The sequence below is a fragment of the Ricinus communis genome, chromosome 1 (assembly GCF_019578655.1).
Source record: "Ricinus communis isolate WT05 ecotype wild-type chromosome 1, ASM1957865v1, whole genome shotgun sequence".
Classification (NCBI taxonomy): Eukaryota; Viridiplantae; Streptophyta; class Magnoliopsida; order Malpighiales; family Euphorbiaceae; genus Ricinus; species Ricinus communis.
In genome coordinates this window covers 14,203,300-14,221,523 of record NC_063256.1, presented here as the reverse complement: position 1 = coordinate 14,221,523, position 18,224 = coordinate 14,203,300, and the positions used below count along the sequence as shown (strand labels likewise).

The 18,224-nt window shown below is 37.5% G+C and overlaps 1 non-coding gene across 1 annotated transcript; it reads right to left on the bottom strand.

The window, feature by feature from the left end:
* Nucleotides 1-16,640: 16,640 nt before the first annotated feature.
* On the bottom strand, nt 16,641-16,747 carry LOC125369054. The gene has a single exon (XR_007214547.1). It is a non-coding gene; the product is annotated as a small nucleolar RNA R71 (small nucleolar RNA).
* Nucleotides 16,748-18,224: the final 1,477 nt, after the last annotated feature.

The window sequence follows — 18,224 nt, the reverse complement described above, 5'->3', positions numbered from 1 at the left end:
AGTCAATGGATTGAATCCATACACAACTTCAAAGGGTGAGCAATTTGTTGAACCATGCACACTCCTATTGTAAGCAAATTCCACATGTGGCAAACATTCTTCCCAATTCTTCAGATTTCTTTGGATGAGAGCCCTCAAGAGTGTTGCAAGTGTCCTATTGACCACCACTGTTTGTCCATCCGTTTGCGGATGACAAGTTATAGAATACAAAAGCTTTGTCCCCATCTCTCCCCAAAGAGTCTTCCAAAAGTGACTTAGGAATTTGACATCCCTATCACTCACAATGGTCCTTGGCACTCCATGCAGCCTTACAATCTCCTTGAAGAATAGATTCGCAATATGGGTTGCATCATCTGTCTTGTGACATGGAATGAAATGTGCCATTTTGCTAAACCTGTCCACAACAACAAACATAGAATCTCTCCCTCCCTTGGACCTAGGTAATCCTAAAACAAAGTCCATAGAAATGTCTACCCAAGGTTCATTTGGAATGGGAAGAGGTGTATACAAACCATGAGGCATTGCTTTGGATTTGGCTTGTTTGCAAGTAATGCATTTCTCACAAATTCTCTCAACATCCCTTTTCATGTGTGGCTAAAAGAAATGGTCACCCAACATATCCAAAGTTTTCTTAATCCCAAAATGTCCCATTAAACCTCCACTATGTGCCTCTCTCACAAGTAACTCTCTCAAAGAACTTTGTGGCACACACAATTTGTTTTCCCGAAAAAGAAAACCATCAAACTTATAGAACTTATCAAAACCCCCTCTCTCACATACCCCATAAACATTAGCAAAATCAGGATCATTAGAATACAGATCTTTTATGTATTCAAATCCTAATAATTTTGCATCAAGTTTAAAGATCAAGAAATTCCTTCTTGACAATGCATCGGCCACCACATTTTCTTTCCCTTGCTTGTACTTAATGATGTATGGAAAGGATTCAATGAATTCCACCCATTTTGCATGTCTCTTGTTGAGCTTTCCTTGTCCTTTGAGATACTTCAAGGACTCACGGTCAGTGTGAATTATGAATTCTTTGTAGCCAAGGTAATGCTGCCATGTCTTTAGAACCCTCACTAATGCATAAAACTCCTTGTCATATGTAGGGTAGTTTAGACTTGCTCCACTTAGCTTTTCGCTAAAGAATGCTATGGGCTTGCCTTCTTGCATCAAAACTCCTCCAATACCTATGCCACTTGCATCACACTCAATCTCAAAAGGTTTAGTAAAATTTGGCAAAGATAACAAGGGTGCAGAACTTAATTTGTCTTTTAGCAAGTTAAAAGCCTCATCTTGTTCAATTCCCCACTTAGAACCAACATTCTTTTTTATGCATTCAATTAAAGGTGCAGCTATGGTAGAAAAATTCTTAATGAACCTTCTATAAAAGCTAGCTAAACCATGAAAGCTTCTTACATCACTTACACTTGTGGGTGTTGGCCATTCTCTAATTACTTTTACCTTTTCTTGATCAACATGAATACCCTTGTCATTGACAATATATCCAAGAAAAGTAATTTCATTAGTGCAAAAACAACATTTCTTTAAATTAGCATACAACTTCTCTTCTCTAAGCACATAAAAAACACAAGTCAAATGTTGTACATGCTCATCTAAATTTTTGCTATAAACCAAGATATCATCAAAATAGACAACAGATTATTTGCCTATGAATGCTCTTAAAACATGATTCATCAATCTCATGAAAGTGCTTGGTGCATTAGTTAAACCAAAAGGCATTACTAACCACTCATATAAACCATGTTTAGTTTTAAAACCTGTTTTCCATTCATCACCTTCTCTCATTCTAATTTGATGATAACCAGATTTCAAATCAATTTTTGGAAACAAATATGAACCATGCAATTCATCCAACATGTCATCTAGCCTAGGAATGGGATGTCTATACTTCACCGTGATTTTGTTGATGGCACGACAATCAACACACATCCTCCAAGTTCCATCTTTCTTAGGCACTAATAAGACGGGTACGGCACATGGACTCATGCTTTCACGAACATAACCCTTCTCCATAAGCTCACTCACTTGCTTTTCGATTTCCTTGGTCTCCTCCGGATTACATCTATATGCTGGTCTATTTGGAATGCTTGCTCCGGGTATGAAATCAATTTGGTGCTCAATGCCTCTTTTAGGTGGCAAACCATTTGGAATTTCTTCCGGAAATAAATCTTCATAAACCTGCAAAAGATCAACAACAACACTAGGAAAACAATTGGTTATTTCGTTAGAAATATGCAAAATCTCCTTGTACATAAGTACAAGCATATGTTGCCTCAAAAGCATAGCTTCCTTCACATCACTCATTTTTGCATAAACACTCATTTTTCTTTCATTTTGAACCTTCCTTGTTTTCTCTCACCTTGTGTTTCCCATTTTGGTCAAGAGAATTGGAATTTTTAGGTTCACTCATCTCACCTTTTTCTTTACTCTCAAAGGTTTCCCTTCCCAAAGAGTTTCCCAATGAAGAACCCATTTCTTCATATTGTTGCTTAATGCGCATTTGGTCTTCAAAAATCTGTTTTGGAGTTAATGGTCCAAGGTTAGACCTTTTTCCATCCATAGTCAAAGTATACATATTTTTAAATCCATCATGACTAGCCCTTCTATCCTATTGCCAAGGTCTCCCCAACAACATATGTCCGGCCAACATTGGCAACACATCACACTACACCTCATCCTTATATCTACCAATTTGAAACGAAACTAAAACTTGCTTATTTACCTTTACAACTCCACTTTCATTAAGCCATTGCAACTTGTATGGTCTTGGTGCTTGGTAGTATGCAACTTCAATTTCTCCACTAGCAAAGTGCTTGCTACATTGGTACAACTTCCACTATCCACAATCATGTTGCACAACTTGTTAGAAATCAAACAATGAGTATGAAACAAATTTTTCCTTTGCTCCTTATGGACATCATGTTTATTTTGCAAACTCAATGTTCTTTGAACAACAAGATTATCTCCCTTAGCACATTCAACATCACTACAATCTTCTAAAGAAGGCATATCATCATCACTATCCCCCTCACTCTCCGACTCAATATCACCATTCCTTAGAATCATAGCTTTCTTATTTGGACATTCCCTAGCAATGTGCCCATGACCCAAACACTTAAAACATTTGATTCCCCTAGTTTGGGCTGGTTGATTCTCACCCTTTCCCTTATTACCCAAGTCAATTTTAGGTTTAGTTTCTTCCACTTTTGACTTAGTAAAAGGTTTATTATCCTTTTTCCCCCAAGAAGTTTTCCAAGAAGAAGAAGAACCCATATTTGGTTTAGAATCATACCTCTTTCTTTTCAATTGCCTTTCCACTTTCATGGCCACATTCACCATATCTTCAATCTCCACATAATGTTGCAAATCAACAATATCAGCAATGTCTTTGTTTAGCCCTCTCAAGAACCTTGCCATGGTAGCTTCACGATCTTCTATCACATTTGCTCTAATCATAGCCTTCTCCATTTCTTTGTGATACTCCTCCACACTCATGGATCCTTGAATTAGAGTTTGTAATCTTTGATGAAGCTCTCTGTAGTAGTGGCTTGGAACAAACCTCTTTCTCATGATTTGCTTCATTTCTCTCCAAGACTTCGCGGGTCTTTCTCCATATCTACGTCTTTCCTTGCAAAATTGATCCCACCAAACAATTGCATAATCACTAAACTCAACAGCGGCAAGTTTTACCTTTTTCTCCTCCGAATAATTATGACATTCGAAGATGAGTTCCACTTTCCTCTCCCATTCAAGGTACACATCTGGATCATTTCTTCCTTGGAATGAAGGAATCTTCATTTTGATGCTTCCAAGGTTGCGATCAACATCATCATTTGGATGTCTTCTCCTAGCTTGTCTCCTAGAATTGATTCGTTGTCCCAACAAGGTGACTTGATCATCATCCAAATCATCCTCTCCTTCATAGTCCTCTTGGTCAATTGGTGGATGTCTCCTTTGTCTAGGCTCTCCATGTAATTGGTTAAGGATGCCATCATGCTTCTCTAATTTTTCATTGACTCCCGCCATCATACTAAACATTCTTTCGAATTGTTGTTGCATAGCTTGAATCACATGATCATTTGTAGAAGAACTTGTATCTTTTGACATGATTGTAAAACCTAAAATTTTAATAAAAGAAAATAGAAAGAAACGATCTCACAATACTCCCTCATGTGTTTTCACTCAAAATTGATGTATACCACTTGTGTTTACACTCAATTTTGGCTTCTTTTTTTTTCTAATGATCTCACACTCTTGCCTTTTACCTCTCAAATTTGCCTTTTTATTTCTTAGATGAACTAAGTTTCTCAATCAAACAAAATTTCAAGAATGTAGTAATCAATGAAAAAAGAATAAGGTAGGCTAACAAGAAAATAATAAGGTAGGCTTAAAGAAATGAACAATTTGTAGCAAATAGGCTAATAAAAATGAAAAATAAAGATAGATCATCAAAGAACACAAAGATATAGAATTATAAAGATAGATCTCAATGGAATATGAAGAGTCAATTTTTTTTATGTAATCTGAGATCTAACACAAGAATATCAAAGATAACAATTTTTTTCTTTTCGGACGATTTTTTTTTTGATATATGCAAACAAAATCTTGAGATAAGAAGAATAAAGATAAAAATAATAATAATAACAAGAACAATAGATGGCAAAAGGTGCAAAATATAAGATGAACACAAGATATTGAGAATTAAAAGATAGTATTGGATACGCAAACCTCAATCTCGAGCCAATGCTCTGATACCACTTATGATGGGAATTGTAGGTTTCATCAATTAACTCCCCAATACCTATGCCACTTGCATCACACTCAATCTCAAAAGGTTTAGTAAAATTTGGCAAAGATAACAAGGGTGCAGAACTTAATTTGTCTTTTAGCAAGTTAAAAGCCTCATCTTATTCAATTCCCCACTTAAAACCAACATTCTTTTTTATGCATTCAGTTAAAGGTGCAGCTATGGTAGAAAAATTCTTAATGAACCTTTTATAAAAGCTAGCTAAACCATGAAAGCTTCTTACATCACTTACACTTGTGGGTGTTGGCCATTCTCTAATTACTTTTACCTTTTCTTGATCAACATGAATACCCTTGTCATTGACAATATATCCAAGAAAAGTAATTTCATTAGTGCAGAAACAACATTTCTTTAAATTAGCATACAACTTCTCTTTTCTAAGCACATAAAAAACACAAGTCAAATGTTGTACATGCTCATCTAAATTTTTGCTATAAACCAAGATATCATCAAAATAGACAACAACAAATTTGCCTATGAATGCTCTTAAAACATGATTCATCAATCTCATGAAAGTGCTTGGTGCATTAGTTAAACCAAAAGGCATTACTAACCACTCATATAAACCATGTTTAGTTTTAAAACCTGTTTTCCATTCATCACCTTCTTATGAACCATGTTTTGTGAAATTTTATTGGGAAGTTTGTGGTTGTCTATTTTAATGATATTTTGATTTACAGCAAGAGTTTAGATGAGCATGTACAACATTTGAAATCTGTTTTTGAAGTGCTTAGAACTGAAAAGTTGTATGCTAATCTAAAGAAATGCACATTTTGCTCTAATGAAATTACATTTCTTGGTTATATTGTTAATGACAAAGGAATACATGTTGATCAAGAAAAGGTGAAAGTGATTAGGGAGTGGCCAAAACCCACTAATGTTAGTAATGTAAGAAGTTTCCATGGCCTTGCTAGCTTTTATAGGAGATTCATCGATGATTATTCTACAATTGCTGTACCATTGACTGAATGCATTAAAAAGAATGTGGGATTTAAATGGAGTAAAGAACAAGATGAGCTCAGCACCTTTGCTTGCTTTGCCTAACTTTTCTAAACCTTTTGAAATTGAGTGTGATGCAAATGGCATAGGTATCGGTGGAGTTTTAATGCAAGAAAGCAAGCCAATTGCATTCTTTAGTGAGAAATTGAGTAGAGCAAGTTTAAACTACCCTACATATGACAAGGAGTTCTATGCGTTGGTAAGAGTCTTGCAAACATGGCAAAGGCATGCACCAAAAGGTCCAAAATGGAAATGCAACTCATGCATGAAAACAAGAGTCCAACCTTATAATGAAGCATCCAGTCCATTTTGAAGAATAAAATCCATTCGGCTATGATTAAGCCTTTGGGCTTAATTCATATTTATATGGGTTCTTATCTTTTGGGTTTTAGCTTAAGTAATTGTTTTAGTTTATTTTTATTTAATTAAGGATTATTTTATTAGGTGTGAGTTATATGAGTGTTATGTGGAGTTACAAATGAGTGCACATATTTAGTTGTCATTGGGGAGTTACAAAATGAGGGCCATCAATGTAAAAAACAGCAATTTTTAATGAGTTTTTAAGGGAATTAAAGGGAAAACGTGGGAAAGTAGAAAAGACATCCATTTAGGTTTTCTTTGTCTTGTTTTGGCTATAAATATCAAAGCCAAATTCATTTGTAAATATAGAATTTTGAATGATAATCTTTGTTTGCTCTTTGTGAGTGTTTTTGCTTAAGTTCTTGCATGAACTTTGAACTTATCAAACTAATTTTAGTTTGTGGCGTTCTCTAACCAAAATCTTGTGTTTGATTCATAACTTATCAAATCATACTTGGTTTGTGGCGTTTGGAGTTGAATTCAAGTGCTAGTTTCATTGTTGGAACTAGTTTTTCCTAACTTCACTTGAGGAGATCCTTGGGTTTTGGAATCATCTTGATTGGAGGGTGTTTTCTTGCATTCCATATGTATCGTAACTCATTAGTTATTGGGGTGTATGGTTGCTAAGATGATGATTTCCTATCATTTGGTATCAGAGCTTGCTTCAAGTTGAGGTTTGCTTATCTTTGTGTTTTGTGTGTTATTAAAGTTTCTCATCTTCTTTATTTTTTTTGTGCCAAATTCTTCTTGTTTCAGTATTTTCCTTCTAAGTACTCATTCTTTTCAAAGTTTACACCTTTGTGCGCATAAAGTAAAACTTCGTTGTCCTTTGCTAAAAAAAAAATTGTGTTGTTCATAATTTCTTTTTAGTTGTGTTATTATCATTAAAAAAAAAAGAATCACAAGATCAAAAAAAAAAAAGAGAAAGTTTGGGCGGCATAGAAATCATATTCTATTATTTTATTTTATTGCTTTCTTGTGTCTAGCTACTTTAAATTTGGCCTGACCTAACAACTTAATCTAGACCAACCTTTTCTTTCTTCTTTTCACTCCATTGAATTGCCATAATCTGATTTGGTTTATTTAGGTGATTAGTTCATCTAAGAACCTAAAGCAAAAGCAAGAGAGGTAAAAGGCAATAGTGGTGAGACTAGCATCGAGAAAAGCCAAAACTTTGAGTGAAACACGAGCGGTGTGACATTTTAATTGAGAGACACACGCGAGCGAGTGTTTTTTTTTGTGAGGCTATACTAACTTGTTTTTCAAGTTTTTCGCACAATGTCAAAAGAACAAGTTTCAAGTAGTGTTGGAGCATCCATTGAGCAAACTTTGCAAGCAATGCAAAAAGAGTTTGAAAGAATGTATAGGCGAATGGATGATGTTGTTGAAAGTGTGAGAAGGCAAGGTGAAACTATTACAAGAATTCAAAACGAGCCTAGAAGAGAAAGGCAACTAGCCTTTGAACAAGAGGATTATGATGCCGAAGATGATTTGGAGGATGACCAAGCAACCACTTTTGGTGGAGATGACCATCCTAGGAGACACAATAGGAGATCAAGGCAAGATGGTGTAGATCGCAACCTAGGCAGCATCAAAATGAAAATTCCTTCCTTTCAAGGAAAGAATGATCCTGATGTCTACTTGGAATGGGAGCAAAAGGTGGAGATGATCTTCGAATGCCATAACTATTCGGAGGAGAAAAAGGTAAAACTTGCTGCCGTTGTGCTGATGTGACTTCTGGTGAAGATGGATTTTCCATACTTTCTAGAGAAGTAGGAAAGACCCGTAGGGTCATGGATGGAGATGAAACGCATCATGAGGAAGAGGTTCATTCCTAACTATTACTATAGAGATTTGCATCAACGATTGCAAACTCTAAGGCAAGGAACCATGAGTGTGGAGGAGTACCACAAAGAAATGGAAATGGCTATGATTAAAGCAAATATGGAGGAGGATAGAGAGGCTACCATGGCAAGATTCTTGAATGGTCTAAACAAGAATATTGCTGATCTTGTGGAGTTGCAACATTATGTGGAGCTTGAGGACATGGTGAATGTGGCCATGAAAATTGAAGGGCAACTCAAGCGAAAAGGTGCAAGTAAGTTTGATTCTAAACTTAATTCGAGTTCTAGTTCTTCTAATTGGAAATCGAATTGGAGTAAAAAGGATGATAAATTTGCTAAGCCTAAAGTGGATGAGAATAAGAATAAAAATGAAATAGGCAGCAAAAACCAAGTTGAGAATCAAGCTAATCAATCTAGAAGCTTGAAGTGTTTTAAGTGTCTTGGACATGGTCATTATGCACGTGATTGCCCTAATAAGAGGACCATTATTGTTAGAGATGGAATTGTTGAATCTGAAAGTGAAAATGAAAATGATGATGATTTCCTATCATTTGGTATCAGAGCTTGCTTCAAGTTGAGGTTTGCTTATCTTTGTGTTTTGTGTGTTATTAAAGTTTCTCATCTTCTTTATTTTTTTTGTGCCAAATTCTTCTTGTTTCAATATTTTCCTACTAAGTACTCTCTGTTTTAAAGTTTACACCTTTGTGTTTACTAAATAAATGTTTGTTTTCCCTTCTTGTTAATCTCTTTATGTAGTTTTCTTTCCTTCAAATTCCATTTCCTATCTTTTGTTCTTTCCTTCAAACTTCTTTGTGGTTCTTTATTTTTATCTTTATTTCATCCGTAGACACAAAAAAAAAAGAGAATGTTTCATGAAGTTGAGTTCATTAGACAATCTTATGATAAGATGTGGGGTCAAAGAAATGATTGTTATGAAGATTGCAGACAAAATATTTATTCTTCTAAATCTAAACCTAAGTGGTTAGATAAACAACCAAGTCTAGTTTTTGTTGATGAATTGTCCAAGGAGAACAAATCTTTAAGAATCGGTCTTGAAGCATTTAAGCATGAGCTTGAAGAGTTCAAGATGTTGACTAATAGCTTTCTTAAGCATCTTAAAGATAAAGCCGATTCTAAGCCATCATTGAAGACTAACATCGATGATGTAAAGGAGGTAAATCGCTCTACTGAAGTCAATATAGATTTTGAAGACTTGATAATTGGAGATGGCAAGAAAGACAATGACTTGTTACCTTTGAATGAATTCAATAATGAAGAGTTTGTCGCTGATGGAGAGACAATGGTTAAGTTAGTGAAGAATGAAAGAGTTTTGCTTGATAAAACTGACACTTTTCAGCATGTTGAATTTATTGGTACTAAAAATATTATTTGTTCTAAAGTTCCTCTAATCACTATTGTGAAGGAATTGCAGGTTGATGATGGCATTTCATTACCGTTTGAGATTATATGTTTATCTCTTTCGCAATATTTGGGCAAAATTCGAGGACGAATTTTCTTTCAAGAAAGGGGGAATGATATGAATCAAGGCTGCCATGAGATTCCATTGCAAAGGCATGCACCAAAAGGTCCAAAATAGAAATGCAACTCATGCATGAAAACAAGAGTCCAACCTTATAATGAAGCATCCAGTCCATTTTGAAGAATAAAATCCATTCGGCTATGATTAAGCCTTTGGGCTTAATTCATATTTATATGGGTTCTTATCTTTTGGGTTTTAGCTTAAGTAATTATTTTAGTTTATTTTTATTTAATTAAGGATTATTTTATTAGGTGTGAGTTATATGAGTGTTATGTGGAGTTACAAATGAGTGCACATATTTAGTTGTCATTGGGGAGTTACAAAATGAGGGCCATCAATGTAAAAAACAGCCATTTTTAATGAGTTTTTAAGGGAATTAAAGGGAAAACGTGGGAAAGTAGAAAAGACATCCATTTAGGTTTTCTTTGTCTTGTTTTGGCTATAAATATCAAAGCCAAATTCATTTGTAAATATAGAATTTTGAATGATAATCTTTGTTTGCTCTTTGTGAGTGTTTTTGCTTAAGTTCTTGCATGAACTTTGAACTTATCAAACTAATTTTAGTTTGTGGTGTTCTCTAACCAAAATCTTGTGTTTGATTCATAACTTATCAAATCATACTTGGTTTGTGGCGTTTGGAGTTGAATTCAAGTGCTAGTTTCATTGTTGGAACTAGTTTTTCCTAACTTCACTTGAGGAGATCCTTGGGTTTTGGAATCATCTTGATTGGAGGGTGTTTTCTTGCATTCCATATGTATCGTAACTCATTAGTTATTGGGGTGTATGGTTGCTAAGATGATGATTTCCTATCACTTATTTTCTCTCTCCTTGTGTTTCCCATTGCTCCCTTTTTTTCCACTCAGCTCTCCATTTTCTTCTCTTTCCCTTACTGGATCCCTTCCCAAAGGTTTGCTCAATGAAGATGTAAACTCTTCATATTACTGTTTTATTCGCATTTGATCTTCAAAAATTGTCTTTAGTAGTAAGGGTCCAAGTTGAAACTTCTGCCCATTGATTGTCAGAGAGTAGCGGTTCTTGAATCCATCATAAATCACCTTCCTATCGTATTGCCATGGTCTTCCCAACAATATGTGACCAGCATACATAGGTACAACATCACACCATACCTCATCCTTATATCTAACAATAGAAAAATAAACTAATACTTGCTGAGTCACCTTCACAACACCACTATCATTCAACCATTGCAATTTATAAGGTTTTGGATGTTTAATAGTGGGTAATTTCAGTTTTTCCACTAGCAAAGTACTAGCAACATTAGTACAACTTCCACTATCAATAATCATATTACACAACTTATTAGCAATTAAACAATGAGTATGAAACAGATTTTCACGTTGTTCGCCAAACTCATCATTTTTACTTGGCAAACTAAGTGTGCGTTGTACAACCAAAGCATCTCCCCTAGCATATTCAACATCATTAACACCTTCTAAAGGTGGTATTTCATCTCCACATTCATTTTCACTTTCAGACTCAACATTACCCTTTTGTTAGGACAGTCACGTGCCATATGACCAAATCCTAGACACTTAAAGCACTTAATTCCTCTAGTTTGATTCTCACCTTTATCCTTGCTGCCTATTTCATTTTTATTCTTAGACTCTTCAAACTTAGGCTTAACAATGGGTCTATCATCCTTTTTACTCCATTTTGAATTCCAAGAAGTAGAAGAACTTGATAAGCATCATACTACACATGTTTTCATGCCCGATTGTTCACATTTTTATGCATGATTATCCCGTTTTATGCTAGAATCACCTGTCTTTTGTTTCCCTTTTCATTTCAGGTCATTTTCGAAGGACACCATCAGTAATCGAGGGAAATACGTGTGATTACGGAGCAAAATCCATCAAATTGGGCGAGAACAAGCACCCCGAGGGTTGAGCACGGCCTGGACTCCGGCCGTGCTGAATTATCAAGAGGCTATCCCCAATTGTGCCATTTCAGCACGACTTCCGTAGCCACCACGGCCTCCAGCACGGCCTGTGGTGGATCAGCACCGCCTTGGGCACGGTCTGGAAGGAGTCAGCACCGGCTTGGGCACGGCCTGTGGTGGCTCAGCACAACAGACTCCACAGATTCAGCACAGCCTGGACTCCGTCCGACCGTGCTCAATCAACTATATAGGCGATTTTGAATTCTAATTGAAGAGGACGATTTTTGGACTCAATTCCAAGACACACACTTAATCAAATATTTCCTATACCTCAATTGTAGACCTGGAGAGATCAATTTTCATCAATTGAAGGGGCGATTCCACTTATTCCAACATCGAATTGAAGATCAAGACAAACTTTGGGAGCATTCAAGAGGCAACTAGGGTTTGAGATTTTGAATTTGTAAATTTAGGGTTTCTCATTCAGCTTGAAAGAGAAGGGTGTACATACCTTTAATTTGTTTTTCCTTATTTTGTTCTTTAATTGCTTTGACTATGAACATGAGCAGCTAGATCTTTTGAATCCATTAGGGTTCACCTTTGTTGATGGATTATGCTTAATTTTTAGTTTTTTTTAATTGTCATTCTTGCAATCTTCTTGCTATTCAGTAATAAAAGTTTGATGCAGTTAATTTGAGACGTTGGATTAATTGTTTATTAGGTTGTTTCTTGACATTGAGAAATGCTTGTTACAACTGGATTTTGAATAGTAAGGACTGGTAGTTAACACTTAGAGATGAGGTTGATTTACTCGCCGGATTAAGAACTAACAACTCTTAATAGTCTTAAATCATACTTAATGCTAATTTGTAGTAATCTGATAGGAAGAGATTCCATTAGGTTAGTGCAGGTTTAGGAATCCGGTAAGATCGAGAGAGGAACCAAGATTCAATTCAGAATTTAGGCACGGGTAAGCAAGATCGGCAATCCATAAAATTCATCTTTAGAATTCCATCACTTAGGCTCCCTTTTGGATTTATTTCTCTCTTTACAATTGTCTTTTAATTGTCCATTGTTGTCCTTCATTTACTTAATTGCACTCATAACCATTAGCTGGTATGTTAGAACTTTCACACCCTATTTCAGACAAGATAACATAGCAAGCAGTAGTAACTCTAGGTTCACCCGATCTCCAGGGATACGACCTTGATACTCACTAGTGCTAGGCTGCATCGGTAGGTTCACTGCCTTAGGTGTAGGTTGCATAAAGAGCCCATCAAGTTTTTGGCGCCGTTGCCGGGGAGCTGTAACGGTGAACTAGAGTGAATTGTTTTTGTGTTAATTTAGTCATTATTTGTTTTATTCATTTATTCTTTAATTTTATTATTATTTATTATTAAATTATTTTTGTTGATCGGTGGTTGTGTGGACTTTCGGTTTCAGGTAGTTTATGACCAGGAGCTCAAACTCGAATCTTATAGAGCCTCTATCTGATCCAGAACGATCCCTCAGACTCTTAAGGAAGAGGTTGCAATTAGAAGAGGAGGAGATTGAGGTTGAGGTACCTGTGGATAGACTAGACACTATGGAAAACCATGACCCCCACGCCGATGAGGATCAGAGGACGATGTACGAGTTTGCTCGACCATCTTTGGATGGGATGAAAACTAGTAGTCAGACCTGCTGTAGCGGCCAACAATTTTGAGATAAAGGCCAATGTTATCCAGATGATCCAACAAAGCGTGCAGTTAAAGATCTCTCTCTATTTCTCTGAGCTGCTCCTTTCTTCAGGCAGAGAGCTGACAAAAGTATATTTGAGATCATCACTTCTTCAGATACTGATTCTGAGCAACAGCGTTATTGGTTTGCCAATTTCTTGTTTTTGTACAGGCAACTTGACAAGACTGTTAAAGTCTCCTATTTGTCCTCCACAGCGACATCCTCTTCAACTCCTCATTCTATTTCCATGATCCAACCAGTAAGGAGGACTTATGAGAAGAAGATTCCCATTCATAGTTTCAGGTCAGATGGGTGGGAAGTCTATGTTTCTAAGATCAATGGACACTTTATCTGGGATTGTGATCCTTCTATGTGTGATCCCGGATGTGCTTGTCAAGAAGATTTTGATGATCTTGAAACCAGACCCAAAGGAAACAAAACTTGGAGAAGGAAACATGCTTGTACTGGTCCACGGCAGCATGATAAGGATGATGACCAGCCTGATCCCTTCCATGCTCCTTCTCAACCCAAGAAAGCTAGTCCTTGGATCGGACTCCCTCCGGAAAAGAACAAACCCATGACTGAAGATGACTATTTACAAAGATGCTTCCAGATCTTGAAAGAAGAAGGACTCTTGACCTGTCCTCCTCCACCAGTCGTTTGTTCTTGCTCCTTTGAACCAGTTAAAGTTCCAGAGGTAGCCGCGGTTCCTTGCTTCATGATGAATTCCAAAAATTTTCCACCTCTGGAAAGAAAGGAAAATGAGCAATCAAAGATACCTGCACGACCTTTTATTGCAAAAGATACAGACAACTGCGGTACTTTAGCTCCTCTCTCGGACTGCAGAAGAAGTCTTAAATTGGCAAACCAATAACGCTGTTGCTCAGAATCAGTATCTGAAGAAGATTGATAATAGACTTTCACAAGTCTATGAAAAAACAAGTTATATTGAAGCTCATGTTACTTCTTTCAGACAAGAAGCCTTGCAATTACAAACAAAGCTTTCATTCAGGCTGTCTAAACTTGAGCAAGAAATGCAATGATACTAGCATCTCAGCCCTACATTACCTCTATTCTTGCAAAGGACGGAGAAATCTTAAAATTTGAAGGAGCAGCTCAGAGAAATAGAGAGAGATCTTTATCCTACAAAACATCCTGTCTCCTCTCCACTCAATTTTCCTATTTCTACACCTCATCCTTTTATGTCTTCGGTTGTACCCTTCAAACAATATGCCACAGTTTCAGATCTGGTGCCCAGAGCATCCAAGCCAGCAAAAAGGGTATCTTCTAAAACTTCATCTTCTTTCTCACAACCTACAAAAGACAAAGGACCTGCAAAGCCACAGTTTGCCATACAGCATACAACTCCTACCTCAACTGCCTCATCAGAGTCGTATGTTTCAGATTCAGATCTGTCTCAGTTCGAACTTCAACGATCTAGTTCTTACTCTTCTGACCAAGAAACTAGATCCTCTGTTTCCACAGCTGAATCCCAGGTACTAGGTTCTCATGTGTTAATGAACACACAACAAGAACCAGACCTCACAGAAGAGCCAGACTTCGCAGAAGAGACGGAAGATCGAGAATCCCTCGCTCCAGAAACTTCTCTCCCTCCAAAACCAGCCTCTGGTCCTTGGTTTTCTCTAGATACAGTGCCACCATCACAATGGAGAAATAAAATCTTAGAATTCAATGCTTGGCTTGATCTCCAGATGATAAATCCTCAGGCTAATCTCCAAGCAGTCCTAACTGAATTCACATCAAGATTTACTGGCACCTTACGAGAATGGTTCTCCCATTTATCTGAGTATCAAAGGATACAATTTGTTCAACTTGGTTCTGTTGCTCAAGCTCTAGCGCATATTCACCAACAATTTTTGGGTGATTACAATTTAATCTTCAGACAACGGAAACAAGAATATTTTTATCGCAAATGCTGTTCCATGAAGAGAAAAGATCTAGAAGCCCACTATGTTCATATGTCCAAACTCTATTATGAACTCGCTGGGCCCAACAGTGATGATCTCAAATATACTTTTGTCGACTCTAGAAGAAATGCAGCCTGAAATTCAACGCATGATGACAGAGACTCACAGAGATATCACTCATATTTCTCTCGGGGAAATTTGGCAATTCACTCTAGCCACTCTGGACAAGATGTGTGAACAGCATAAACTATTCAAAAAAATTGCAAAAGGAGAAGCGTTGCTAAAGAACTTATGCAATAGGGATTATCTTCAAATCAAATGCAAAGAGAAACACTGTGACTGCAGATCAAAAAAGAAAAAACATTTTCTTCTTATTCCAAGGAATCTTCTCATTACAAGCAGAAAAAGGGAAGAAAGATACGCTGGTTTAGAAAGAAATCGACAAACAAGCGTAAATCAGATCGGTGCTACATCTGTGGCCAAAGAGGGCACTATGCAAAGAAATGTCCTAACAAGCCGAAACAGACTGTTGCTCTTCTTCATCAATTGAAAGATTCATGTCTAGAAGAACTATCTGACCATGATCTTGAATCACTTTTTTCAGAAGAAGAAATGGCTTCTTCCCAAACACTCTTTGCCTTTCCTTGTTCAGATACCAGTACAGATGAAGAAAATTCTTCTGATGAAGAAACTTCAATCTTAACCATAGGACCTACACTTCAAGTCAAAATTGAACCTCCAGACAGTCCACAGACTCCTGAAAACTTTCACTGGCTATCTCCTTTACTATCACCAGAAACCATCTTTGCAGATATAGCCTACTGCATTCCTGAAGAACCACATCCCTACATAATACCTACACCAGTACAATCCAACTCTTCTTCCCCAACACTATCTATTCCTAGTTTTCCAAAAAACATAGGAAGTTCATCTTCTCCAGAATCTCCAGAAATCACCACAGCACAACCAACTCATCCTACACCCCTGGTTTCTATTCACATCCTTCCTGGCAAATATGACAGGCCTGTCTCTTATCTTTCATGGCTTTCTAATTTCTCTCTATTCTTCTTCTCTATCCTATGGCAATGAATTAGCTGTTGCTACGATCTGTTTCTGTTATAATCCAAAAGGGCTAACTCGTCTAACTAGGCTATTCGAGTTTCAAAGAAGCAGAAAGACCCCCATGGCGAGGTGCCTCTTTGGTCTTAGCTTAAAGAAACTCTCTTGCCTTGAGTAAGGATATTCTCCTTGAGTTTACAGCATGAGGATTGTAGCATGAACAGCTCTCGGCGTCATCTTGGTATCAGATGCACATATCTCCAACTTTTTGGAGATTTGTGACACATTCAAAATAAATGGAACAACCGATGATGCCATTCGGCTGAGATTGTTTCCATTTTCCTTGAGGGACAGAGCAAAGAGATGGTTGCAATCTCTTCCACAACAGACGATCACTACCTGGAAGGCGTTGGCCGAAAAATTTTTATATAAGTATTTTCCTCCCGCTAAAACTGCTAAACTTAGAAATGACATATCTTCTTTTGTGCAGTTTGATGATGAAAGCATGTACGATGCATGGGAGAGATTTAAAGATCTTTTGAGATGCTGCCCACATCACGGATTGCCAGTGTGGATGCAGGTTCAGACCTTCTACAGTGGGTTGAACCTCGCGAGGCAGATGGTGGATCTTTGCGGTGGGTGGGGCGCTAAACAGTAAGACGCCTGAGCAAGCTCAGAACTTGATAGAGGAAATGGCCATGAACAACTATCAGTGGCAATCCTCTAGGAGCCGACCAGGAAGACAAGGAGTGGTCAACCAAGTGGACTCTACAGCAGCCTTGGCAGCTCAAGTGGAGCTTCTAGCCAAGAAGATCGACCAACTCCAGATCGGTTCACAGCGTTGGCTGCGAGTTTTGTGGTGGCCCGCATTACGGTCGTATCACGGGAGGTATGTTTGCTTCATCTTCTATTAGTTTTCCATCTAATTCTACTATATCTTCTGATGTTGAACAGGTTGATTATATGGGGAATGCCCCAAGACAGCAGAATAACCCCTACAGCAATACATACAACCCTGGATGGCGCAATCACCCCAATTTCAGTTGGAGGAACAATAATGCCCAGGGTCCGCCAGGTTTCCAAAGACTTCATCAACAGCCACAGCAACAACCAGCTGGGCCTGCACAAGCTCCTCCTCCCCAAGAAAAGAAGTCAAATTTAGAGGAGCTCATGATGAAGTTTGTGACATCTACAGAAACAAGATTCCAGCAGACTGATAGTGCACTTAGGAATCAGCAGGCCTCGATTCAGAACTTGGAGACTCAAATTGGCCAAATTTCTAAGATGCTTTCAGAGAGACCTTCAGGATCGCTCCCTAGCACTACAGAGTCAAACCCGAGGGAGCATTGCAAAGCTATCACCTTGCGTTCAGGTAAGAATTTGACTGGTTCTTCGCCTTTAGCTGATAAGGATAATACAATCGTGCAGGTCGAGCCAGCTAAGGAAGGACCAGACCTTGAGATGGTAGAGAATGAGAGAAAGAAAGAAGACAGGCAAAAGAGCCAATGCGCTTGAGCATCGGCCCGTACCATATCACGCAAGGTTGAGACAGGGATATGGTGGACAAGCAATATGAGTAAGTTTCTTGACTTATTTAAGCGGTGAAATTTAACTTACCTTTTGTTGAGGCAATTTCACAGATGCCGAAATACGCCAAGTTCTTAAAGGAGATTTTGAGCAACAAGAGGAAGTTGGAGGATCTTGGTCAGGTGGTGCTTAATGAGGAGTGTTCAGCTATTCTCCAGAACAAACTGCCACTCAAGCGACGAGATCCAGGGAGTTTTACTATCCCTTGTATGATTGGTGATTTATCAATTAGTGGTGCATTGGCTGATTTAGGAGCCAGTATTAACTTAATGCCCACTAGTTTATTTGCCAAATTAGGGTTGCATGAGCCAAAGCCTACTAGGATGAGTGTTCAATTAGCAGATAGGGTATTAAAATTCCTAGAGGTATTGTTGAAGATGTACTTGTAAAGGTAGATAAATTTATCTTTCCTGTAGATTTTGTGGTAATGGATATGGAGGGTGATAGCACTGTG